This window comes from Microtus ochrogaster, chromosome 16, assembly GCF_000317375.1.
Source record: "Microtus ochrogaster isolate Prairie Vole_2 chromosome 16, MicOch1.0, whole genome shotgun sequence".
NCBI lineage: Eukaryota > Metazoa > Chordata > Mammalia > Rodentia > Cricetidae > Microtus > Microtus ochrogaster.
Window position 1 is genome coordinate 47303224 of NC_022018.1, and position 27757 is coordinate 47330980.

General features: G+C 40.0%; 1 protein-coding gene across 1 annotated transcript in view; it reads right to left on the reverse strand.

Annotated features, from left to right (window-relative positions):
* The window catches only part of Ranbp9 (RAN binding protein 9), an 89131-nt gene that overhangs the window by 56007 nt on the left and 5367 nt on the right, over window positions 1–27757 (reverse strand). The window contains exon 2 of the mRNA XM_005355094.1: window positions 14944–15055. The gene's annotated coding sequence lies outside the window, so the exon portion shown is untranslated. The remainder of the gene's footprint in view (window positions 1–14943; window positions 15056–27757) is intronic.

A 27757-nucleotide genomic window follows, 5' to 3' on the forward strand; every position in this document is an offset into this window, starting at 1 on the left:
ATACAGTTTCCGTGTAATTATTTCGGGTAAAGCTAGCCTTGCGGGCAGCTGGGTGCTGTGGACGCAGCCCCGCCGCTCGTATTACTACAATGTAAACCATGTATGCAGGTGTGAGGGTAGTGCAGAGCTCCCTGTGCTCCTCGTAGACCCTGAGTTATCTGTTTCCCCCAAGGGCATGGGAGACCCGACTCTGCTCCTTGTCTGAGGGGAGTGGTCTGTCAGACCAACTCAGATACCACCCAGACACATATTCAGGGCTTTGAGCTGGCACTCCCTAACATCTATCCCATCTACATGACCTGCTGAAGCTTGAGAAGGGACTGGTCCTGCCACAGGATCTCCATGAGTCAAGGTAACGGCAGGATACCTGAGAGGAGTTTCAATGAATGAGGGTCCAGTTTTGATAACGTACCAGAAGCCAGAGGCCTTGGACCTGACCAGCAGCACATTATAATATGAACATTTCCAAGTAAACTGGACAAGAGGGTGAACTGCATGATACACAGCAGCTCCCAATGTCACTAAGATGAATGAAGAGGCGACAGAGAGGTGAGAAAAGCAGAGGAATAAAGTGGCTTGTTTGGTTTTTTGTTTTTAAATTAATGTTCTTAATTGTATTTTTAATTTTAATTTTTTTATTATTTCTTTTTTAATTTTCATGGGGGGGACACTACAAGGGTGAAGGACAGATATGGAGGGACTGAAAGATGACTGGAATTGGGGTACATGATGTGAAATTCCCAAGAATTAATTTTTTTAAAAAAAGGTCAATTAAAAAAAGAAAAAATTCTGAGGAATTATATATATATGTATGTATGTATGTTTAATATGTATAAAAATATAATAATACAAAACAGGGAGAATATAGGATAAATATAGCTAAACTGGTTTGGGTTTAAGCACTAAAATCTACAATAGATCAATAAAAGAGATTAAAGAGATTCTAAATAAATGACTGATATGATCAAAAATTAAAATATTTAACATGAAGATGGCAAATTGACCTTGGGATTCAAACAGTCCTTACCAAAATCGTAACCTGATTTTTTTGATCCTAAAATACAGAAATACATGGTGTTCCCAAGAGACCAACACAATCTTGAACAAAACTAGAGAATTCAAACTTCCCAGTTTCAAAATATACTACAAGATACAGCAGGCAAGAAGAAATACTCCTATATTTGGACTTGAGAGATCATTACAATAGAATTTAGAACCCAGAAATTAGCATCTAATCTATGTTAAGATGACTTTGTTTTGGTCTGTTTATCTTTGGTTTGTTAAGACAGGCTCACATGTAATGCGGACTAGCCCAGAAAATCCTTATATGGCTGAAACTGGCCCTGAATTCTCCTTTATCTACTTCCTAAGTACTAGGGCTGTAGGCCTGAAGGTATGCACCGAGAAGCTCAGCACTATGGTAAACTGATCACAGAGAGAAAGAAGAAGTTAGTTCAATAGGGGGAGAACAATCTCTAAGTAGGTAGTGCTTGAACAACTGGATGTGTACTCACATAAAAATTAACTCAAATGAAGTAGAAAATAAAGGAGGAGCTAAAACTATAAAATTCTCAAACACTGAACAAAATCTTTTGGACTTAGTCTCAGGCAATGATCTCTTAGATCTAACATCCAAAGCAGAAGCAACAAGAAAAAATAGACTTCATAAGAATAAATTTTTGCACTGTTAACCCAACTCCTAAGAAATCTTAAAGACTGTTTACCTGGGTTTCTGTCACCCAGAAATTAATTCCTAAATTCCAATAAAAAAAACACATAAAGGGCAAGAAAAAGTACAGTCAGAAAAGCAAAACAAGTGTCAAATCCAACTAAGATATGACAGAAGATGAAACTTCAAACTAGGAGTTCAAAACAACCAATAATGAGCTAAAAATTTTAAGGAGACACTGAACTCAGCACTAGACATTGACACTGAAGAATATCTCTGTTGAGATATCAGTAGAAAGAGCATGGTCATGAAGACTCACAAAACTGAAATGCCATGGGGAAACGATTAAAAAAAAAAAGTAGCACTAAACTGAGCTCCCACAGTCCAGCTGAAGAGTGGAGGAGTGAGAATATAGCAAAGAGGTCAAGGCCATGATGGGGACACCCACTGAAACAGTTTACTTGAGCTAATGGGAGCTCACCAACTCCAGCAGGACAGGGAAAGAACCAGCATAGGACCAAACTAGTCCCTCTGAATGTGGGTGACAGTTGTATGGCTGGGGCAGAATGTGGGGACACTGGCAGTGGCACCAGGATTTATCCCTGCTGCTCATACTGTCTTTTTTGGAACCTATTATCTTTGGATAGATACCTTGCTCAGCCTAGAGATGGTAGGGAGGGCCTTGGTTCTTCCCCAAAGGGATGTGCCTAACCCTCTCTGAGGAGTGGATAGGAGTGTGGAGTGTGGGGTGTGGGGTAGATGAAGGAAGGAGATGGGAGGAGGGGAGGGAGTGAGAACTGGGATTGGTATGTAAAATGAATAAAGATAGTTTGTTTTCTTTTTTTTTTTAAGTAGACACATACAAAAGTTAGTATACAGTATCTAAGCAGCACAAGACAGCAGGCTACGACAGGGTCACACTGGAGGAGTCAGCCTAAGCAGCAATCCCATGGGACCTCTGGGGTGGCTAGGATCTTAAAAATAATTTCAGAATGAGTCAGTATGAAGCCAAGTTGGGTCATTAAAAGATAAAGAGCAAGAGACAATATACTTTTCAGATTAAAGCAAGGACTTGAGAGAACTGCCGAAATAAATAATAGCTACTTATAGGACTTGGGGGCTTTTCAAACACTAACACTGCTTAAAAGCTGCAATTTGCAACCAGGTTCAAAGTTTAAAAAGAATGGGCTTGTAATTATTTCTCACTGGATCAAAACAGAGTCCTGGAAAACAGACCCACAATAATACAGCAAACTCATCTTTAACAAAACAACACAGGTGATTTGGTGGAGAAAGGTCTGCCTTTCCAGCAACTGTTGCTGGACTTGTGACATCTATTTGTGAACAACAGATACAAACACAGACTCAACAGGTGTGGTGATTCGAAGGAGATATCGTCTATAGTCCTGGGCATTTTGGGGAGGCTTAGAAGTATTCCATTGAAAGAAAGGTTTTAAGAGTTTAAAGACTACGCCATCTCTAGTTTGCTTTCTCTGCTTCATGCTTATGGTTCAAGATGTACGCCCTCAGCTTCCTGCTTTTACCTACGGAAGCATTTCCCCAGTTCATTTTTGGTTTTGTTTGTTTCTTGAGATGGGGTCTCACTATGTAGCCCTAGTTAGGCCTGGAACTTACTTAGTACATAGACCAGAATGGTCTCAAACTCATGAAGATTCACCTACCTCTGCCTACTAAGTGATACGATTAAGAGAGTGTGTCACAACGCCTGGCACATTTGACAGACCAGAGGACAGGCCAGCATGCTCACATGTAGGTTACAGGCTCTCCTTCCACCAAACAGGTCCTAGAGATTGAACTCACTCATGTCATCGGGTTTGGTAGCAAGCACCTTTACCACTGGGCCGTCATCTCACCCATCAGCAGTTCAATTCTTCACTAACTCATTTTTTCCACACAGCCCCAAGTACTACTCCTCAATCATTTTAAATCATTTCAACCAATCACCAAGTCATCCACTGGATTCCTTGATCAAGCACGAAGATCAAGGACAAATCATTTTCCTAATTTTGGAAGGTTACTCTCACCTGAGTCCAGCAGAAGTAAACAAATACTCAAGCAACATATGAGATAAACACACTGCTTTTCATTAAAAAAAAAAAGGAAAATAAAGAAATAGCACTGCAAGTAATAATTATAAAGTAAGTATAACAAACTGCAAGCAGTATATCAAAACAAGGTCATACAATGTTAGAAGTTTTAATAGAAAATTATAGGTATCTTGAAGACAGTATTAAAAGGGAATTTTCTCTGAACTCTTAATTAAACTTGTATTAAAATCAACATGTAATAGTGGTACACAATAACATTTATTTGTTTTTTTTATTTTTGTTGTTCAAGACCAAGTTTCTCTGTGTAACAGCCCTGGCAGTCCTGGAACTTGTTTTGTAGACCAGGCTGGCCTTGAACTCACAGAGATCTGCCTGCCTCTGATTCCTGAGTGGTGGCCTGGCTAATGACCTATTTTTAAAGTCTCTCTTTTGTGACCCAAATACACCTTAAGCCTATTTCTCTAATGTAAAAATAAGTTTGAATAGAGAGAAACAGGATAAGAAAATAGAACAGAAGGGTTCAAGGCCAGCCTGGCCTACAAAATGAGTTCCAGAATTGCTAAGGCTACTCAGAGAAGCCCTGTCTCGAAAAACCAACCAACCAGACAAATAAAGCTTGCATGTGTGTGCGTGTGCGCGCGCACACACACACACACACACACACACACACACCGCCAGCATAATTAATTTGGGTTATAGAACCATAAGGGGTTCTCTCTCTCTCTCTCTCTCTATCTCTATCTCTCTCTCTATCTCTCTCTGTCTCTCTGTCTCAAGTTTTATTATGTATATAATGTTCAGCCTGCAGGCCAGAAGAGGGCACCAGATCTCATTACAGATTATTGTGAACCACCATGTGGTTGCCAGGAATTGAACTCAGGACCTCTGATAGAGCAGCCAGTGCTCTTAACCTCTGAGCCATCTCTCCAGCACCCCCACCAACCACTGAGGTTTTCAAGCACATCTATGCTGGGCAGAGCATGAAGCTATAGGTTTGATACCATTATCACCATCATCACAGTAACAAATATTTATGCTCTTTTCTGTCTCACGAGTTCTGTCTCACAAATTTCCTCCTTTGAATTAAAAATGTTAATACCTTATAACTGAAAAAAATTTAAAAACAGTATTTGCTATGTATAAAATTACTGATAGAGCAAGAATTGAATTGTGATTTCAAGTGTACTGAAACAACAACACCTGGAGAATATTTAAGGAACATACTGGTTACGTATCTCCAGGTCACCTTTCACACATTAACTAAGATAAAGAATTCACCCTGCTCTCCAACAAAAGTGCAGCTTCCATCCTTCCTTCTCAATTCAAAATGCAAGTAAGCAAAAGCAATCTAGAGATTTCCAATCAAAATTTTAACATCATTTATCACAGAAATAAACAACTTTACCTTAAAATTAATTTGGAAGCCCAAAAGGCTTCAGACAGCCAAAGCAATCCTCAGAAAAAGAACAATGCTTATTTCAAGTCACACCGCAGTCATTGTGACTGTAACAATATGGTCTGAGACAAAAACAGACAGATCCCCAGAGCAGAAATCAAATGTAAACCTACACAACTACTGCCCTCTGACTTCTAACAACGATGCCAAAACTAAGGAAGAAAAGCCAGCCTGTTCAAAAACAAAACCAGGAAGACTCCATGTCTACACACAAGATGAACCTAGATCCTTATCTCTAGCCATGCACAAAGATCAATTTCAAACGGATCAAGCCCTTAGCTTAAGAGGTGGTAGATGCTCTGGAACTGCTCAGAGCATCTAACTGTGAAGGAGGGCCAATACTTCAAGATATTGACATAACAAGGAATGTCTGAATAGGACGATCAGGCACTCAGGAGACATGGTCAACGCTGGAATAACGGCAAAGGAAATAGTTGGTCAAATGAAGGGACAAGCTACAAAATAAAGACAATCTTTGCCCACTATACGCAGGACAGAAAATAATCGGATTACACAAAGAATTTCAAAACAAAACAAAAAACAGCAACACGAAAAACAACCTAATCAAAGCACTGACTACAGAACTGAATAGAAATCTCAATAGAAAGAACTGCCTCTACCATCTGGGAAGTTCAGCTACATTGAGATTCCATTGTACCCTTCAGAATGTCTATCTTCAAGAAAACAGTGCTGGCACGGACACTGGAAAAGGTAACACTTATTCACTATTGATAACAGTGTAAAACTGATGTAGTCACTATGGAAATCCCTGTGGAGCATTCTCAAAAAAGCTACAAGGACAACACAGAATATGCCCAAAGGACTCCCTAACACAGCAGAGACACCTGAGCATCCATGCTTATTGCTCCTCTGTACTCACAACAGTCAGGAAACAGAATCAACCTAAGGCTCCCTCAAGAGATGAACCAATTTTTTAAAATGTGGTACAAATACACAATGGAATTTGACTCAAACAAGGAAAATGAATAGAACTGAAAAATTGTATTATATGAGATAACTCTGGCTCAGAAAGACAAACAACACATGGTCTCTTTCATATGAGTACTCTAGTTTTTAATTTTTATATATGTGCATTTATGTGGGAGTATTACACAAGCCAGGAAACCAAAAAGGGGTTCATGAGAGACATAAAAAGAGACTTCATAGAAGAGGATCAAAGAAGGTAGTAGAACACAAGACATGAAAAAGATGGGGGAATGGAAAGATGGGGAGAGCAGGAAGCTGTGAAGAGTCATCAGTCAAAACTAAGTATGAAAATGGATAAAGAAACCTAATATTGTATATGCTAATTAAATAAAATTAAAATTTGAGTTTAGTTTTGTAGATTTTTTTTGTTTTTGTTTTCAAACGGGGTTTCAGTACAAGGGCTGGCTGGCCTAGAGGACTCGTGTGGAGTAGGCTGGCCTTGAACTCACAGAGATCTGCCTGCCTCTGTCTTCCAAGTGCTGGGTTAAAAGTGTGCACCACCACACCTGGCCCTGAAACTAAACGTAGAGCTGGTGAGATTGCTAACTGGGTAAAAGCTCTTGTTACCAATCCTGAAGATTGAGTTCATTACTAGGACATACATGGTAAAAGAAGAGAGCCTACTCTGTAGGCTGTCTGCTGGTCTCTACACACATGCAGTGGCACACATGCGCCCACATACGTGCACATACACATATATAAATAAAAGTAATTTTTTAAAAGGGTAAAGATATTTCAGAGTGAAAGGGTTGGATGACCAATAAAAAATGGGGGCTGGCAAGATGGTTACCTGGTAAAGCACTTGCAGTCAACAGTGACTATCTAGCATTCAATTTCTAGGACCCATGCATGAAGAAAACAAATCCCTTCAAGCTGTGCTCTCATCTCCTTTACACACACGATATGGCATAAATGCACCAACACACACCGGCACACACACACCCCACAAACTAAATGCAACAAAAATTATTTTATTATTTTTTAAAAAGGTCATACTTGATCACATATACATTCTCCTCCCAGATCCTTACCCTCAACCACCCAACTTTATAGTCTCTCTCCTAAAACAAAAAAAGCCATGGAGTACTTTTGTGTTGTCCTGATGTAACCTGCCTCAGAGTGTGACTAGCAGACTTATTGTCACGCACTGAAAAAAACTGACTTTCCCCCCTTTCTTAGCAGTGTCCACACACTCTAGAATTCTGACATACACTTGTGCAGGACTTGCGCATGCTGTCACAGATTCTATGTGTTCATATATGCAATAAAAATTCTTTTAAAAAACGTATGTACGAGCCTGACAGTTGGTGGTACACACTTTTAATCCCAGCAATCAGGAAGCAGAGGAGGCAGATCTCTATGAGTTCAAGGTCAGCCTAGTTTAAAGAGCAAGTTCCCGGACAGCCAAGGAAAAACACAGAGAGAAACCTTGTTTGGGGTGGGGTGGGGGAGAAGGGGGAAGGATTTCCCACCCCCAAAAAACAAACAAATATGCACAAAGAGGTACTCAAAGTCCACAGCTTACAATTTTACTCATTCAAATTATACAGTGTTTACAGTTCTAGCATTGTACAGAAGAAAGGCTCATGTTGGCTCAGGTAATATATTTACCTAGGATGTTTTGCATCCAGATACACAGAGTGTACACACACACCCTCTCAGGAAGCTTTGCTTCTCTTCCATCATTCATTGTTTCGTGATGTATATCCCTGGCATCTTTAGCAAATCCATCTCAACCCCACCCACCCACAAACTTCTTAAACGTTACAAAAAATAACAATATATAAATCTCATTTGGTTTGAGTCTCTCATAGTTTTATTCCTTCCTTACCCAGTCTGAACTAAAACAATCCATTTACACATTCTCTCATCAGTAATCTCAACTGAGACTGTTTTTCCAGTTTACCGTAATTCCCCACTCTGCAGCAAGCACAGAATTCTTACCAACTGAGTGCAGACAAATACCTTGCACATGTAAACTGCTGACACAACAAATTCACAATTTTACTTTTTTTGTTGTTCTTATTTTTGAGAAAGGATCTCACTATGTAGATGAGACCTAGCCTTGAACTCAACCTCTGTCTCTCTCAAAGGCAAAGGTAATCACCATCATATACAGTTCAAATTTAAGGTTTTTAATCTCATAATACTTTTGCTTCTCTGATAAGGGAACATTTACCATCAAATTAGATGTGGTAGTCTGAATAACTGACCCCCATAAGCTCAAAGGGAGTGGCACTATTAGGAGGTGTGGCTTTGTTGGAGTAGGTTTGGCCTTGTCGAAAGTGTGTCCCTGTGGGGGTGACCTTTGGGATCTCATATATGTTCAAGTCACACCCAATGTCTCAGACCACTTCCTGTTGCCCACAGGTCAAGATGTAAGACTCTCACCTCCTTCTCCAGCACCATGTCTGCCTACATGCCACCATATCACACCATGATGATAATGGACTAAACCTCTGAAAATAAAAGCCACCCTAATTAAATGTTTCCCTTTATAAGCGTTGCCATGGTCATGGTGTCTCTTCACAGCAATAGAAACCCTAACTAAGACACTAGGTATGAAACAAAAGAAAGGTTTGAGATAGTTAAATATAAATAGGATTTCCTCTAGTGCCAACACTAAAAAGAAGGTAGATTTTTAAACACAGGAACATGAACACAACAAAATCTATGAAGGAAAAGCACAGGATGGGGTTGAGATCAATTACCAAGGATCATGATCTAGTTTGGAGATGGAAAGGCGGTCAGACAAGCTTCCAAAGTAGCAATGCTTAAGCCTAATCAATTCCAGGTCATAATCCACACTCCTAATTTTTCACTTTGTTTAATCACACCTCTACCTATTTAGTTCTCTAAGCCAGAGAGTCATCATGCTTACTTCTCTCCCCAGCTACCTCTACCACTGTTCACTTCTCAAATTTTGCAAGTTGTACTTGTCAGGTTCTTGTCTTTATCCTTCTAAAACCTTGTTAGTCTTAATTCTTACCCTGATGTGGGATTTCCCTTTGTGTGCTGTGATTACCATTGATAAATAAAGGAACTAGGAACTGCTTTGCTGTTTTGGGCCCATAGTGGAACAAAGCTAGGCGGGGGAGGGGGGATGGGGGGAATGGGGGGGGACGGGGAGGGGGACGGACCTAAGCTAAATGCCGGGAGAAAGGAGGTGGAGTCAGAACTTTACCTGGTAAGCCATAGCCACGTGGCAATATATAGATTAATGGAGATGGGTTAAATTAAAATGTAAGAGTTGGCCAATAAGAAGCTAGGGTTAATGGGCCAAGCAGTAATTTAATTAATACAGTTTCTGTGATTATTTCAGTTCTGGGCAGCCAGGACAAACAAGCAGCCTGCTGCTACATTACCCAAGTTTGTGGTACATATTAGGTAACTGACACATAAACCCCTTCTTCCCTTATCATCCCTACTGTAATCTACTCCTCGGCCATACTCTTTCTAGCTACCCTGCACACTGCCATTAGTACATGTGGTACTCATTCCTAGTTCCCAGCTGGTATTGCTGAATATGGATATTTTCTCACTTTCCTATTAAAATCAAAAGATGATCCGCTATTACTATAAAGTTTAGAACTGCCATCAAGGCTCTCTCATATTTAAGTCCATTCTTTCTTCTGTCTGTTTCCATTACAACCCCCTAAATCCCAGTAGGGTATAAGAGCCATAATGCCTCTGCCAAAGAGCACACAAATTCATACTCTACCCAAGACTACCTTAGTCATTTACCACCTTGTGGAATGTTTTTCTACAGCAAAGCCTCTCAATTTCTTAATTATATTAAAGGACTAGCATATACTTCTTCCTTAATACATGTGTTTCCTTGAGCCAGAATTACTCCTCAGTCCCCCATATATGATCTCAGTCTTTACTCAATACAGACTGTCTTAATCTAGAGGCTTTTTTGCATAGTGACTGCTCTCTGCCCTATCCCACTGTACTTTCTAAATACCAGCCTGAATACGTTTCCTTAAGTTTCTTCTACTACATGTCAGAAAGCTCCCTAGACAACCATAATGCTGCTTAGGCTCACTGACCTTCTAAAGCATGCAATGTATCCAACAGACATCAGTTAAGCTGATAGCCATATTGCTTGTTTACATTACTTTCTTTTTGCTTACACCTTCCTCTGTAAGCATTCAGTTGTTGATAAAAAAAAAAAAAAGAAGAAGAAGAAACTAGGAGGTGCCCTTCTAGTTTGTTTTTGTTTTTTTACATCAGTGTAAATGTGTCTAAATGTGGGTTTGTGCACTTGAGCCAATGCCTGAGGCGGCCAGAAGAAGGTGCTAAAACCCATGGAACTGGAGTTAGAAGGCAGTTGTGAGCTGTCTGACACGGACGCTAGGACTGAGGTGGGGTCCTCTGCAAGGGTAATACACGCTCTTCCCTGCTGAGCCATCTCTTTAGTCCCAGTCCTTCTGGTTTTTGGATAGTCTCAAGGCTAGACAGGACACTTTCTATTCTTCATAAAAAATAGCTTATAAAGTTAATAAGCATAAAAGGAACACTTTGAGAGTATACTATTACCAGCAGGAAAACTGAGGAATATAATACAGACTGAAGCACTTGCCAATTCTTCCAGAACCACTGTCAAACAATGGTATCAATATTTTGTTTGAAGAGTTAAAAATATCATATGCATAATAAATTATAACTGAAAGTTCTCAAATAAAATATTATCTCTCGCAGTTTGAATTAACTTTCTCTGCTACCTCTATGTCTATTGGCGTGTGTAATTTAAAAACTTGAATGAAACTCCTAAGCTGAAAGTACATTCATAAAGAAAATGATTTTAAAAAATTTCTTACCAGCCTTTGATCAATATTAAAAACACAAAGTGAAGATATACCCTTAATATGTCTCCTAAAAATATGGTCATGTACATAACACAATTTAATTTTTTGTTACGAAATGTGTTCAGTTTTTATTTTTAAATTGATAAATTCACAGGTTAGTGGTCAGATAATTTGCCCTTATAAACTTATTTTTATGACTACACATAAAATTATACTCAGGGCTGGAGAGATGGCTCATTGGTTAAGAGCACAGGCTGCTCTTCCAGAGGTCCTGAGTTCAATTCCTAGCAACCACATGGTGGCTCACGACTATCTGTAATGAGATCTGGCGCCCTCTTCTGGCGTGCGGGCATACATGGAGGCAGAATGTTGCATACATAATAAAAATAAATAAATAAATCTTTAAAAAATAAAAATATACTCAGTTTAAATAAAAAGCTAACTCAGAAAATAAATTATATTCTTTCATACAGTAAAACAAATTTCCTTCAAGTCTTATTTTCTAGACAGAAGAAAAAAATCCCCACCACAGTCATGCTCCTAATTCTCCTCACCAGACCTAGAAACAATGCACAGGGCAGAATACGCACAGCATTTTCACACACTCGACACTTTAACACCACACCCGCCTGTTAGCTTTCACTGTCCAGAGACGCAATCACACTAAATCCTGCCATTTCATAAGTAAACTCATCAATGACAATTTTTCTAGAAAGCTAAGATATTGGATTCAAATAATTTTGCCTGTTCTATTCTTAAACACGGTCTAAAGAAAATTCTACTTAAAATGAAATAAACAAACAGATGGACACTCCTCTCTTCAAGGAAACTGGGGAGTGAGTAAGTGAACTATTTACTCATCCATGCCATCATCTCCAATGTATGCTGCAGCAGAACTGCATCTCAAATGCACTACGTTAAGCTGAAGATGCCACACTTAAAAGACTACTTAAGTAGTATTTATATGCCATTTTAGAATGGCAGAAATAGAGACAAAAACTAATTACTCATCTAAATTCAAGATTTGAAATATTCCTACACTTAAATCAGTAGTACACAGACAATTAAAAGAGTGTATGTTTCAGTTCGAGACCAGCCTGGTCTACAAGACCTGGTTCCAGGACAGGCTCCAAAACCACAGAGAAACCCTGTCTCAAAAAAGAAAAAAAAAAGGGGGGGGGGGGGAAGAGTGTATGTTCCATCATTAGCCTGATCAAAAGGTAAAGGGGACACAATATTATTCTGGGATAAAGGCAGTCACACATACAAAAAAGATGATCCGAAGTTAGACCTTAAAAACTGATTTGTTGAAATGGCAAATATGAAGAGGGAACAGGAAGCTAACTAGGGGGAAAGAAAGGGGCAGATATAAAGAACTAAAAAAACCTGAGCAGGGCGGTGGTGGTGCACGCCTTTAATCCCAGCACTTGGGAGGCAGAGGCAGGCGGATCTCTGTGAGTTCAAGACCAGCCTGGTCTACAAGAGCTAGTTCCAGGACAGGCTCCAAAGCCACAGAGAAACCCTGTCTCAAAAAACAAAAAAAAAAAAAAAAAAAAAACCTAAGCTCACATGAGCAGAACGTGTCAAGAAAGTGCCTTATAGAGGAAGAGCCGATGAGAATTAAGAAGCTGTAATTTGAAAAAACAAACACCATTACAACAGTGGAAACCATGAGAACATTGAAAACAAGGACAAAGTAATTATGGCAGGTTTTGTTAAGAAAGTGTCACAGTGGTTTGTATACTTTACCAAGGTAATTTTTAAAGAGGTGGAAAAAATAGCCAAAAAAATTAAAAGTCTGACAACACAATAAAATATGCCACTGAGGCAGATCAAGAAGAATACTCATACACTGTTGGTGAAAATGCAAATTAGTCCTGCTTCTTTGCAAAAATTATCTCACAGTTCCTTATAGGGCTAAAAATATGTTTTAACTACATTTTGGCAATCTTATTCCTGGATACTTATCCAAGTTGCATTTACAGAAAAAATGGTTATATTTACCACTGTGAAAACCTACCCTTCAGTTGGGGACTGGGTTAGCATACTGGTTTAATCTTCCATACCCTCAGCAATAAGGACTGTTCTCCAAAATATACAGCAAAAGGATGGATCTCAAATTCATTAAGAGTTATGAAGAGCAAATACTGCAGACTTAGAAGGTTTAATATTATGATTTCATCATATGCCATTTGCCAGGCTGGAGATGGGGGAAAGGGTCATCTACCAAGGGACAGAGTGAGGGGACTACTCTACACACTAGTTATAGTGGTTATGATTGAACATATTTACAAAAGCTCACAAAACTCTACACCAAAAGGGACCAAATTTACTACATGCAAAACATATACAATCTTAAACAAGAGGAAAAGAAGGATGAGGAATCCTGGCTACAAACAGGTAAGAATGAAAATTACACAGGATTCAATCACATAATAAACTCTGGTAAAAAGTTTCCTATTTTAGCTTCTTAAGGAAGAGACAAAATCAAGTCAGGTTTAAGACACTGGTAACAATTACAAACATGGAGCAGCTGGGAGGCAATTACCAACCACCTGGGGGAACTCCAGAGCTAAACTGTCAAGACCCATCCAACTACAGGAGATGCAGTGGAGACAAGAAAAAAATTGGAAAACCTCACACTAACAGTGAAAACACTGACCCAACTGGTTTTGAGAAAAGCATTTCAGAGAGGCTAAATTTAATGACTGTGGAGCAACTCAGTAGATATATCTATCTGACTGGAGCTCAGGGGAATAAATGAAACACAGCATTAGACTAAAGGTTCCAGGTACTTGTAGCCAAGAAAATATAAGGCCAAGGTCATTTATGGATGGACTACACAGAATGAAAGCTAGAGAAACCTGGGAGTCATCATGACAATGCCAGCATTATGTAGCCGAGTAAGGTGAACATACAACTACAGAGTTAGGCCAATGTCTCTCTCAGAAGCTTTCTCTTGGGAATTTCTAGTTTTACGTTCTGTGTGATCAGGTGACAAAACAGGACATTAAAGCTCAAGCTTTCCCTGTCTACTTTCAGTACCACTGGCACTGAGCATATTCAGCAAAGTGAAGAATAATGTATTAGACACTTTTTAATCAAACACAGGTAAACCAACAAGAGGAATTCAAATACAGGTCAACTTACTTACTGGAAGAGCCCAATATCTTGACAGCTGGATGAATGACTCTATGGTTGCTTAAAGGACTCTCTAATATCCCAATGAAGTATCAGAAAATAGTATGACTTGAGAGAACCAGGAAGAAATATGTACCAAATTCCCCCTGGGCTTTTCTCAAAATGCCTACATCTTTACCAAAGCTCTACTTCTGTGAATTCTAATAATATTCCAGTTAAGGCCCAAACTATTTTAATAGTCCCATAAGTAGTTCTGATGTACACACATATCACACACATCAATTCTAAGACTGAAAGTAATAAACAAAAGCTGGTTTCATAATCAACCAGCATTTTCACTCTGAAGTTTCCATACCACGTATTAAACTAACCTCCTAGGAAGCTTTCTAATCAAGAACACACAACACAAACATCCATCTTCCAAGTATCACCTAAAATTCTAAACACCACACCCTTTACAATACCTGCAAGTCGCTTACTGGCTTTGTTTTTGTTCATCATGAGTTAGATCTAGCCTCTTGGCAGAACTCGGAAAAACCAGTCACTCTATAGCTTAAACCTCAACTCTCAGTTTTCATAATGAATCTGCCAGAAAAGACTGATAAAAAGCATGAACTCAAGCTTTAGTTCAACTAGGACTTAACCAGAACCATAACCAATTTGCTGTACTGTGATATTTAGAGTCTATTCTTCCAAAACCAAGATTTAAGAGTACAATTTTCCAATTATATCATAAACATTTATGAATCATTTCAAATATAACTACCCAGGAATAAAAAAACTGTCATGCCCACCAAAATTTAGACTTACCCATCTCTTCCCTTACTGACAATTTTTACTTCAAAATAATAAATCCCACAGGCTGCTGGTATTGGATGCGTGGCTCGAACAGATGCTGCATCTTTGGGGGTTTTACCATGACCTGCATCGAAAATAAGACAGAAAGTGGCAAATGAGATTTTCATGTGAAAATCTTAAACAGTTCAAGAAAACAAGGCACTTGAATAAAACTTAATTTCAAGTAACTGAAGAGATAATGAAACATTTATCATCACAATGAATCCAATATGCAAAACAGCAGAAACCAGCCAAAGACCCCTTCATACTATCACTAGGTGAAGTAAGAGTTCAGAGTCTGAACACACTGAGTCTGGCAGTGGCCCTTAATGAAAACTGAAGTTTTGAATTTTTTTTTTAAAGATTTATGTGTCTGCCTGCAACTATATATGTGTACCACCTGTGTGCCTGCTGCCCAGAGGCCAGAAGAGAGTGTTGGATCCCTCGGAACTAGAGGGACAGGCTGTTGTGAGGTTGCCATGTGGTGCTCGGAACTAAACCCAAATCATCTGCAAGAACTACCAAGTCATCTTTCCAGTCCCCAGATTACAGTATTTTAGGTAGTTATTCTGGATTGGAATCACATAATAAAAGGATCTTAATTTTATCAGATCTAAATCTTCATTTAATTTGTAACAATCCTATACATTCTTCTGCAAAACAGACCACTTTTAAACTGGAGATATTTATATGATGGCATAATTTTAAATAAACTACATTAATAGGTAGATCTCACAAAGAACTTAGAATCCTATTATTTGATACGTTCTTATCATCGTTTCTGAAAAAAGACACCAACTCACAATTCTCATCCAAGAATAGTCTATTGATTAAGTACAGTTCTGTAAGAAATGAAATAACACAATGCTATTGTTAACATACTGGACCATCTGTTCAGCAATGGCTTTAAACTTTCTAAACTTGCCATTCCTCTACTCTAATCCCACAGGTCTCCATCACTCACAATCACCTTACTTTATCAATTCTTAACTCCTTCCTCATGATTTAAATATCCTGAAAGCTACTCTGTGAACAAAATGAACAAATAAAAAAAAATCAGCTCAGAAGTGAAGAGCACATGCTTGTCCTTGGAGGACACATGGACTCACATGCAGACGCCTACATACAGACACATACATATACACCTAACTAAAAAACAAAAAAACCAAAAAACTACAAGAAAATAGATAGAAGCTGGCAACGGTCCCTCCATCAGAAATCTCAGAATGTGAATCAAACCTCCTCCACCCTCAGAAGGACTGCTTGAGAAACAGTCTCGATCACTACTCAAGTGTTCTAGGTAGGTACATGTCACTCAGTACAAAACTGTCATTTACCATCCTTCACAGACAGTGGAGTTTTCCATCTCAAAGTCACCATGGTTGCTCTACAATGAAACACTGCTTTCAAGTAAAAAACTCTATCGTATGACATACAATACACACAAATGAGGTATGTATCTCAGCATTCAGTTTACCAAATTACTAACATACACCTTATTTTAGAAGTTACACTGACAATTACAATGCCAACTTAGTACATGGTCACTGGCCCAAAAGAATGAATTGAATGGATTCTTTTCTTCCTCTGGTGGTGGTAGGTGGTAGTGGCAGCAGGGATCCAAGCTGGGCCTCTCCTTTTCCTTTCTATTATCATGAAAACAAATTTTCTTATTACTATGCGCGTGTATGATAGACATTAAGAGGGGAGTATGTATGTGCACAACACTCGGGAGTCAGTTCTCTCCTTCCACTGTGGGTCCTAAGGACTGAACCCGGCTTATCAGACTTGCACTTATTTCACCAGACCACCATGAAACTTCTGATAAAGGCAACAGACTCAGCCCCATGACCACAGAGAGCTAACAAGTTAGCTAGGAAGACAAAAAACAGAAGCAGCAAAATGCAGCCTCTTCCTCCACAGCCCAACAATTTTATTCTAACATCTGTACGCTGAGCAGCAAGAAAAAAAATGCAAAATGTGAGAAACAGTCGCAAGATTATGTGTGTAGGTGGTGTCCATGTGTGAGACATGTGATCTCATAGAAGCCAGAGATCACCTCAGGTATTGTTCCAAAGGTGCTACCAACCTTTCTGAGAAAGAGTCTCACTAGCCTAGAATTCAACAGCATAGGATACAATGGTAAGCCAGGGATATGCCAATCTCTGCATCCCTGGAGCTAAGATTACAAGTGTATAAACTCTCCGGCCCCAATATATAACTACTTAATAAACAAACATTTATTGAATTGTGGTAACAGTGAACTAACTAGCTTCTCAGTAAAATTTATTTAAATAATTAGGTTACCTGATAATACAAAACTCATGTGAACTGAATGCACAGTCATAGTTAGGCCTTTTTTCTGTGAGCTAGCTGTTGGCCAGGGAGGTCTATACAGCCCCTATAACAATACAGGCTATTTATCCTTGCTTTTAGTTGCCCACCAAAACTAGATAGCTAAGATCCTATTGCCAAAGACAAGGTTAGTTACAGTACATAAATAACCAAGCTGAGCTAACTTCCTCCCTGATAACTAATGTTAAATACTGCCAAAAGGTGTTACATGGGCTGCTGGAGAAGTCATCAGCAGTTTTATTCAACTGTGGACACTATATGCTATACACTACTGACCTACCAGTAAAGTTTACTGGCACAATAAATACTAAAGGCATGATCAACCACTTTTTGCTTCAATTCGGGGTCAGTTCACATCTAGCTCTATAAACCTGAACAAAAAAGCCCATAGCTGAGGTCACAGGCTTTAGTGAAGAAGCTACTACTATTGTTTTGCTAAATGGACCATGATGTGCCTGTCTTCTAAACATTTATGTCTAGCCCATAAACTAGTGCTGCTGTCAGCTTTGGTCAAAGAGCTTCTTTCCACAGTGGGTAGCAGTTACTGGTCCAAGTGTGGAGAATAAGTGACCACACAATACTCAATCCTAAACGAGCATCTACAGTACCCTCTCCAAGACTCAGGGGACATCACAAAAGAGATATGGAGAAAATGTTCAGAGCTAGAGGATGGAGTGTTGTGGAATGCTATCTTCCAAGCATGGCACAGACAATGCTTGCATTCTCAGCTGACAAGATTATCTGCACAAGCTTGGATCTGTCAACACTGTGAAGGACCTACAGGTTATTAGGTGAGAGAGAAACACTTTCTTCAGTGGTGTAGCTACTAAGAAGTTGTTCTTGTTCCTGTAAATCACCCATCATCCAAGCTCTGTAAGCAACTCTAATGAAACTCACTGTGTTAAATACACGCACGCACGCACGCACGCACGCACGCACGGTGGTGATAAAAGGAGATTAGTTGGACAAAAAGCAGATAGTGGGAGTATGTAGACTCTGACTGGAATTCTAAATCAATTATCTCTTATTGTTGGTTTTTTTTAAATAAATAGTAAATTTTGGCAGTGACTTAAGCTTATTTTAATTTACCAAAAAGTTTATACTAACAACGAATAATAAAATTTCTGATGGTAGCCCCAGCTTCTAGGAGTAATTTCAAGATAGATTTAAGACATAATCCAGTACTATAGGAAAAGCACTGTTTTGAGTGAACTGTTTTTAGTAACTCATTCAATATTCAAAGCAATCCAAAGAAGGAAATACTAGGTAGCCTCATTTCACAACTAAGGACACAAAGTGAAATAAACCATGTCCATTTTAGAACCCTACTGGTTACTGAGAATTCCAAGCCAGGATATGTGCTGCAATTTAAATTCAAGAAGCTTGATCAAGCGAGAGCCCTGACCCCACATGAAAGATTTAAGGACACCGAGAATTCTGGGAATCACTCCACATTTATCCTTATCTACTCTTCCTACATCAAGGCAGACTAAAAATGGGAACCAATACTGAAAGGCACACAACTTCTAGCAGTGATAGAAGCGTTTGTATGCAACTTTCTCATTCAACATTTGTAACAGGTATTTTCTAACACCTTTTTTAAAATTAAACTTTTATAGAGATATGATTTGTTCCAAATTGGTAGATTTATATTAAATCCATGCAGATTAAAATCTCATATGTTCTCATTATTTAAAATATCCGTAAGTTCTTCACAATCTTAAATCGTTAAATAGCCTTTATTATGCTTTTCTAAAACACTATAGAAAAGTTCTGTAAATGTGAAAATTAAAAGCATTTGTTTCATTATTAAATTTAAAAGTTACAGGGGTTTAGGAGTATAGTTCAGTGGTGGAGCATTTGCCTAGGCCAGTGGTTCTCAACCTTCCTAATGCTGTGACCCTTTAATACAGTTCCTCATGTTGGGGTGACCCAAAATCACAAAATTATTTCATTGTTACTTCATACTGTAATTTGGCTACAGTTATGAATCATAATGCAAATATCTAATACACAGGCCATCTGATGTGCAAGCCCTGTGAAAGGTTCAATCAAAAAGGGGTTGAAAGCCACTGCCCTAGGCAATCCCCAGTTCCACTAAAACAAATAAAATGCAGGAGGTGTTGGGGTGTCTTAGCTTATAGAGCACATGCCTGGCATACTCAAGGACCTAGTATCAATTCCCAGCATAGAAAATAAAGAGATAAAGAAAGCATAAATAAATTTCTTTTAAAAAAGTATCATCTCTTAGACAAGGCTGGTAATATCATATGCATAGGGCCTACCTCTAGCTATGTTCATCAAATGTAAGATTATTATTATTTTAAAGTCTATAGTTTTAAGAAAGAAAAGAGGGGGTGGGTGGAGCCAAGCCCAGTAGCACAAGTTTATCATTCCACTGAAGCAGGAGGATTTCAATTCAGTGTCTGCACAGACTAGAAAATGAATTCCAGGTCAACCTGGTCTACCTGGTGAGATCCTAGCTCAAAACAAAATGTAAAAGGAGGCTGGGGAGACAGTGACCGAGTGCCTGCCTAACATATGCAAGAAGGTCCAAATTCAATCCCTGCTGGGGGATGAGATCGAGATGAGGACCACAGGCATCCCTCACTCTTTCTAAGAGTACAGATTCATGAGTCTCACTTTAAAAGATTTCTTTCAATCTTCTTAAAAAATGTTTAGGGACGGGCATGTCACGTATATGGATACAGAAGAGTCACAGGGCACCTATGGAGGATCAGAGGACAACTTTGCAGAGTATGTTCTTTCCTTCCACTTTTGAGTAAGTTCCAGGGATCAAGTTATGTGGGATGCCCCTCTGTATGCTATGATTATGTTTTATTATCATTAATAAAGAAGCTGCTTTAGCCTGTGGCAAGGGAGAATATAGCTAGGCAGGAAATCCAAGCAAAGATAAAGGGAAAAAGAAGGCAGAGTAAGAGAGACACAGGTAGTCACCGGAGAAGCAAGATGTGAGGTAACAAGTCACGAGCCTCTTGGTAAAATATGGAATAATGTTATGGTTTTGGTCCCTTTAAGAGACAAGCCACACCCATTCCCCTCCCGATCCACTGAGGCAGGCTGATCTTCAGCTTCTGGCCTGAGCTCGCTCTCTTTTCCATCTTCCTCTTGGAGAGGCAGCTTCGCTTCTGCCTCCCTCCCCAGTTCTCTGCTTCCCCCTTCTCTCTCTCTCTCTCTCTCTCTCTCTCTCTCTCTCTCTCTCTCTCTGTCCCCCCCTTCACCCTTCCTCCTCCGTAACTCCCTGAATAAACATTCAACCTCACCCTGCATGTCGTGTCTATCCATGTTTCTGTCTTCTACCGGCCCACCATATGTCTCCCTGCCTGGAACCAGCCATTGCTCAGGGACCAGCAGCCGTCTCTGCCTGGGGCCCAATGCCTGCTGCCACATGGCCCGCCACCACTGCTCTGGGACCAGCAGCCATTTCTGCCTGGGACTGGCTGCTCCCAGAGCCTGCTGCCTGCCACCACATGGCCCGCCGCCACCATTTGGGACCTACAGCATTTCTGCTGCCTACTGCAGCGGGGATCTTACAGCATTTTTTAAAAAAGAACAACAAACAGTAATGGGTTAAGTCGTAAGAGCTAGTTAATAATAAGCTTGAGTTAATAGGTCAAACAGTTTGTAATTAATATTAAGCCTCAGAGTGGTTACTCAGGAACTGGTGGGCAGGAGAGAAACCTCCAGTTACAATCTCACACTCAGGTCTTCAGGCTTATTGGCAAGTGCTTTTATCTACTGAGCCTTTGTGCTGATCCCCCAAACTTTAAAACTGGGTTATTGGGGGCGGGGGGGTGACAAGTTCTCACTATGTAGCTCCAGCTATCTGTCTTGGACCTCACTATGTAGACACAAACTCAGAAATCTGCCTGCCTCTGCCTCAAGTGCTGGGATTAAAGGCATATGTCAATATACCCTGCTAAGTTTAAATCTTTGTAAGTTCAAAATCCTCAATGTTAACGAGTCATTTATAACTCTAGAAGAAAACTGATATATTACTTAGAAGTTTTAAAGTCAGCAAGATTAGCTCTTGTTAGATTGTATTCTAACAATCTGATGATTCCATTTAACTGAAATGGAAAGTTGAATAAAGCCACACCCATCTACTCTCCAACAAGCAGCCAGCCAACTAATACCTTTCTGGAAATAGTAAGTCCCTTAAGAGATACTACTGAAAAACTCACCACAAAGCCTCCCCCATTAGCTTATAAGACACACTTGCTACAAACCTTGTTAGCTTTGCCATCTGGATACATCATCACCTCTTTTACTGCTCAGCCTTGTTAGCCCTGTTCTAGTCACACAGCTAGTTTATCTGGACAATAACTGTAAGGGAAAGTTTGTCTTCTCTTAGGCTGCTCAGTTCTTCCTCACTCTTTTGATATGAGCTCTATCTTTTCTGCCTAACTTCTCTAACTTGGTCTAACCTCGTTTTTACACACACTCCCAATAACACGCCTCTTTCCTATATGATGCTAACATACTAGCATTTATCTGTGATTATCACGGGCTTCCTACTCCAACTCAAAGTACTCCCTCCTAGACCCACATTCTAGACCCTGACACCTACAACTATTCCACCTCAGAAATATTAAATTCTAACCAGTACTGTTCTACTACAACAAAATACATTCGTTAAATACAAATTGGCTCACTTGCACTTAAATATGGGAATGGTGTTAGCATAATAAAAACACCATTTGGTCTATAGCACAGTTATTTTTTTCAATACACTGATAAATTTTAAAAGTTTAGCAACATGCAAAGGCCCTGAGTAGAAAGAGCAAAGATTCCTACAGAAGTATGTACAGTGCACAAAACCATCAGGACAACAATGTAAGGCCACTAAGGTTCCCTCTGTGAGTGCAGACTCATGCATCTCACTTCCAGCATGCATGTATAGCAGCATGAGAAGATAATAGTATGACAATTAGCATGAGAAAATTAGACCACAGTCACACAGGATGTGACTTTTATCAGCTTGAGTCCAGTATACAGTTTACTTTGCCTTTACTTAGTCTTCATTAGTTTGCAAAGTCACCGAGATCAACACTTTCCCCTCTTCCCTGAGGTTATTTCAAACACGTGGTACCCAGTTAAGACTATTTTATCAAGGTGGGTGTGGTGGTAAACATCTATAATCCCAGCACTTGGAAGATAAGGAAAATCAGGAGTTCAAAGTTGTTTTCAGCTACACAAAGTGAGCTCAAGGCCAGCCTGGGCTACTACGTGAGACCCTATCACAGTGGTTCTCCACCTTTCTAATGTTGTAACCCTTTTAACACAGTTTCTCATGCTGTGGTAACACCCAAGCATAAAATTAATTTTCATTGTTACTTCATAACTGCAATTATGCTACTGTTAAGAATCACAATGCAAATATCTGATATGTAAGACATCTGATATGTGACCCTGAAAGGGTTGTTTGACCCCAGAGGTCACAACCCTTGGGTTGAGAATCATTCCCCTATCAAAAAGAACAGCAGAGAGGTGAGAGAAAAGAAGAAGGGAGGGAGAGGAAAATGAGAGGATGGACAGGACCTAGACTACTGGGCCCAGTGGTGCTGGCCTGTCACCCAGCTACACAGAGTTCTGAAGGAGGTGGCTTGCAAATCAACAACTACTCACCAGCATGAACTGAGATTCTACTTTAAAAAAAAAAAAAAAATCACATTCTGCATTCTACACTGGGATTTTAGCTGTCTCCTAAATGAGTTTTTAACTTGAGTTCACTATAGTTTTTGGTATTACAAAGTTCTATGGTTTGCCTAAGACCATGTATCCACAACTATATAGTAACACACAAGGTATTTTCATCCTCCATGCTTTATCTATTTGACCTCATTCCTTGGACAATCAGTCTTTTTTAACTGTCTCTACAGTTTTGCCCTTTCTACTTAGACCTTTTAATTTTTGTTCACTTGTGTTTTGTTTTTGTTTTTTCGAGACAGGGTCTCTCTGTGTACCTCTGGCTATCCTCAAACTCACAGGGATCCACCTGACTCTGCCTCCCTGAGTGCTGGAATTAAAGGCATGCACCACCACTGCCCAGCCTACTTAGACCTTTAAAACAGGTTGCTTTCTCTTAGGAATATGTAAATCAAACTCATGCATGTCTATATGGACTAACAGCTCATTTCATTAGTGACTGATAACATCCCATGACAAACTTCTTACGTGTCTTGATCCTGTCACCATTACTTTAAGATATTTTGGTTGCTATCAGTTTTAAAGACCATGAATAAATTTGCTGCAAATATTTAAAGGCAGGGCAAGGGGTGAGCTCAGGGTAGTCTTGCCTATCATTCAATTTGGAGGGAGGGAATTAGTTCACATGCAAGTTTAAAGTTTCAGATGAGTTGATATGGTAAAAATTTATTTGGTTCTGTCAGAAACTGCCAAACCATTTCCAAAGTGGCTGTATCATTTTGCATTCGCCCACTAATGTTGCGGGAGGTCCTTCCGCTCCTCCAGCCTATAGCCGCTGAGATACCAGCCCATTGGGGCGTGGTCTCTCTCCCTTTAAAAAAGCGGCTACTTCCCCTCTTACTCTCTTCGCTTCCTGCTCTGTTTCCGGCGACTAGACTCCTTCCTGATTGCACAGAGGGCTGTTGTCTGGGATGGTTATCTGTAAGTTTTTTCCCCTTTAAATAAATACCTTGAGACTCCTAATCTCAGGGTCGTGGGTTCGAGCCCCACGTTGTGCGCCAGGTGAAGGCATAAGTCACAAACAATGCCACACCAGTTTGGAATTATGATTAATAGGGTGGTAAGAGAGTTTTTTTAAAGGGAGAGAGACCACGCCCCAATGGGCTGGTATCTCAGCAGCTATAGGCTGGAGGAGCGGAAGGCCCTCCCGCAACACACTAACAATAAATTGGGTTTCTGTTATTAGGCATCCTCACCAACAACCGGAACACCGTCAGGCTTTTTTTTTTTTTTTAAAGAGGCTTTTCATTTCAATTAACCAGGTGTCAAGCACTTACACCTTGAAGAATGAAGTCCAAGACCCAGGATCTAAGCCTGCAGAGTCAGTCCCCTGCTACAGTGGTACAGATGTTGTGGGGACTGAGCCAGGATTGTAGATCACTGAGTGTGACAGCCGCAGCTCTGCACTCTGCTGGCTCTTACCAAAGCTCACACTCTTAAGTGACTATGCCAGCCCCAAACTCCCGGGATCCTGTTATTTTTAAGCACAGTTGAGTGGAAAATAGGGTTTTCTCAGCAATGCATTTGTGGCACTGAAGCAGAAAAGCCTATTGTCTTCTTATACAACACTTTCTGAAGACCTCACTTCTAAACTTTATCTAATTCTCTGAATCTTTCCTTGGGGTTTTTCTTTCCTTTCTTTCCTCTTCTTCCAAGACAAGCTTACATGGGAATCTCTTCAAAGGCTTCAAAAACCCTGGATTTTCTTCCTAAGACTATCCTTCCACCACACCAACCAGGAAAGCTACAGCCATGGCCTTTTATGGGTCCCACAGTCCACCTTCCCTGCTCACCCGAGCAGTCAGCCTCTGCTGAGACGTCTAACAAGGTGGCAAACAAACACTACTGCAAACGCAGAATACCACCTGGCCTTTCCCAGGGCTACTAACGACATGTTCAGAAATCTCCCTCCATTCAACCTGTCCCAATTATTCAAAAAGGCTCATCTACATCTTCTTCATTCACGGCAGAGTAAGTTCAGGGAGCCTATTTTGTGAAAAAAATGGGAGGCCATTAGATGTGGTAATAGTCAGCTCTCCTTCTGCTATTCCAAAGTCCACACCAATTTAAGAATGCCACTACTACTGGAGGAACAGAAGGTTTTCTCCTCTCCAGAACCAGTCACCCACCTGTGCTTTGCACGCTCCTCCCAGCTTTGACCCCATCAGTCTGCAAGCTAAATACCTTCAGCCATTTTCTTTTTAATTTCACCTCAACCTTTAAGAGCACAATATCCCTAAAACGTATACACTTTTCTCACAAAGTTCTGTACCTCTGTGTTAAAAACCATTGTCAGTATTGTATTAAGGCTCGTAGTGAATATTTTTTTTTATTTCAAAGTAATAGAAAAGGCCTTGCTATCAATTTTATTTATTAAATTTTTATAATTATTGAGACACCAAACCTTGAATTAAAATCATAGACTCATGCTTCAGCTTTACCCACAAACTAAATGAAGACTGACTTGGAAACGATACAACTGTTCCGAACAGATCTTTCAGATTTTAAGAAGTCTTGATTATGTGGGATTTTCATCTATCCTGATATCAGAATCTAGCCCTCAGCTAAAATGTAACCAATTACCAGTCATTAAAAACAGACAGCACTCAGGAGGCAGAGGCAGGCAGATCTCTGTGAGTTTGAGGCCAACCTGATCTACAAGAGCTAGTTCCAGGACAGACTCCAAAGCTACAGGGTTTAAAAAACAAAATAATAATAATAATAATAAACAAACAAAAAAAACCAACCAGATCTTTTTCCCCTTAATTTTCTCAAGTGTGCTCCATGTGCTGTATCCTCTCTACTTGGACCCTTCCACACATATTGTTTCAATCCCTGCCACCTGGGTTTTGTTCTTATCATGAAACCCAAAACGCTCCCTCAAAGGCTACAATGATCTTATTCCAAATTCAGTAATAAATGGTCCAGGCCTATTCCATACACACTACACTATACACACACTAGGGCCTTTTCCACCTTTCTCATTCCCCCTGCTCAGGTCCTGTGACACTACTCTCCTTCCACTCAGGTTCCTGGAAATGAATGGTTTTTCCCTGGGCCCCCACCTGCCTTTTAATGATGGATGCAGTACATGTTCTGCCTCTGCCATGGTTTTCTCACTCCATACACTCCAACACTTTCAGTTTCAACTACCACCTCAACATGAGTCCTTAAATAGTCCTAACAGAGAGCCCTCCCTCTTCCCAAGCTTCAGGTGACTTACGCACCCTTCTTTGAAGACAGGACCCAGACTATGATGTTGCTACTTCAGCTTGAATTTTATAATTACTCCCAATCCAAACTAACTCAACACAGCTGTGAGGGGTGAGTGGCACTGTCCCTCACAGGCACATATGTTTGAAATTGGCTCCCAACTGTTAGAGCAATCTGGGAAAGCTGTGGAACCTGTAAGAGGTGGCATCCACTGAGCTGGAAAAAGTGAGTGGCTGGGGACAGAACAGAGGCCATCCCAGCTCTCCTTCAGTCTAACTGCAGTCTACTTCCCGATCCGTAGTGATGTAAGCAAATAGCCCTCCACACCTGGCCTTCCCCACTGTAGAGGACTGCCTCCCCTCTCAAGAGTGGACAGAGTAAGTCAATCCTACCCCCATGGGACTTCTGCCAGTTATTTTGTCACAGTAATGAGAAAGGTAACTAATCTTTCTCATCTGGTAACTAACCAGCACCCCAACTGAAGACTACCAGCTCACGTAGCAAAAGCCCGTGAAAAGCTCTATCCAATAAACTAAGAAGTAGCTCAGCAGACACCATAGGGCCCCAGGACTTCAAATGGGGAAGGAAAGATAAACCAGCCATGGGGGAGATCCAAAATCTGCAGCTGTAGTTGGGTCTCAACTACATGGATTTCCACTGCTGAAATCACTAAAAAGACCCTTGAGTCTGCTCCTCTTTAGGGCTTTTTCCCCTTTTCAGCATCTCCTGGTTTCCATTAAGATCTCAGATTCAAGTTCCCACTTCTGGAACCTAGTATGGTGGCATACACCTTTAATCCCAGTATTCAGAAGGATGAGAGGCAGGTGGATCTCTGTGAGTTCCAGGCCAGCCTGGTCTACATAGGAAGCTCCTGTTTCAAAAACAAACAAAATGTTCCCATTTTCACCTACCCCAAAGGTATTGTGAGATAGCACTAACATCTTTCAACCTATTTGATTTAAGGTTTACTTTAAGATCTCAACAGAGCTAGAAAAAACTGAGAGCAAGGACTTAGGCCTTGGTTTTCTCCATTATCCTTGATTTCTCCATTATTCCTCCTATCTCTATTACCTTTAAACTCATTATATACATACACACACACACACACACACACACACACACACACACACACACACACATATATGTCTTCTCTGCCCCTTCCACTGATCAAGACATTAAAGCAACAGTTTCCTAAAGAAACTGAATTTTTTGTCTTATACATTTGGATCTATATTTCAATCAGCTGTGAGGTCTGACAAACTAACAATGTGACCCAGGCACTTTCTGTTTAAAACCTGACGATTCTCCAGCACCCACAGAATAAGGTCTCTAAGCCTTTGCTCTCATCTTTTAAGTTTTACCACTGAGCTTAACTTCTAGAAACTACTCATGACTGAATCTTGAATTCATTGGTTTTTCAACCTCAGAGGTTCGAATGACCCTTTCACAGTGGTCTCTTGTCAGAGATCCTGCGTATCAGATTTTTTTT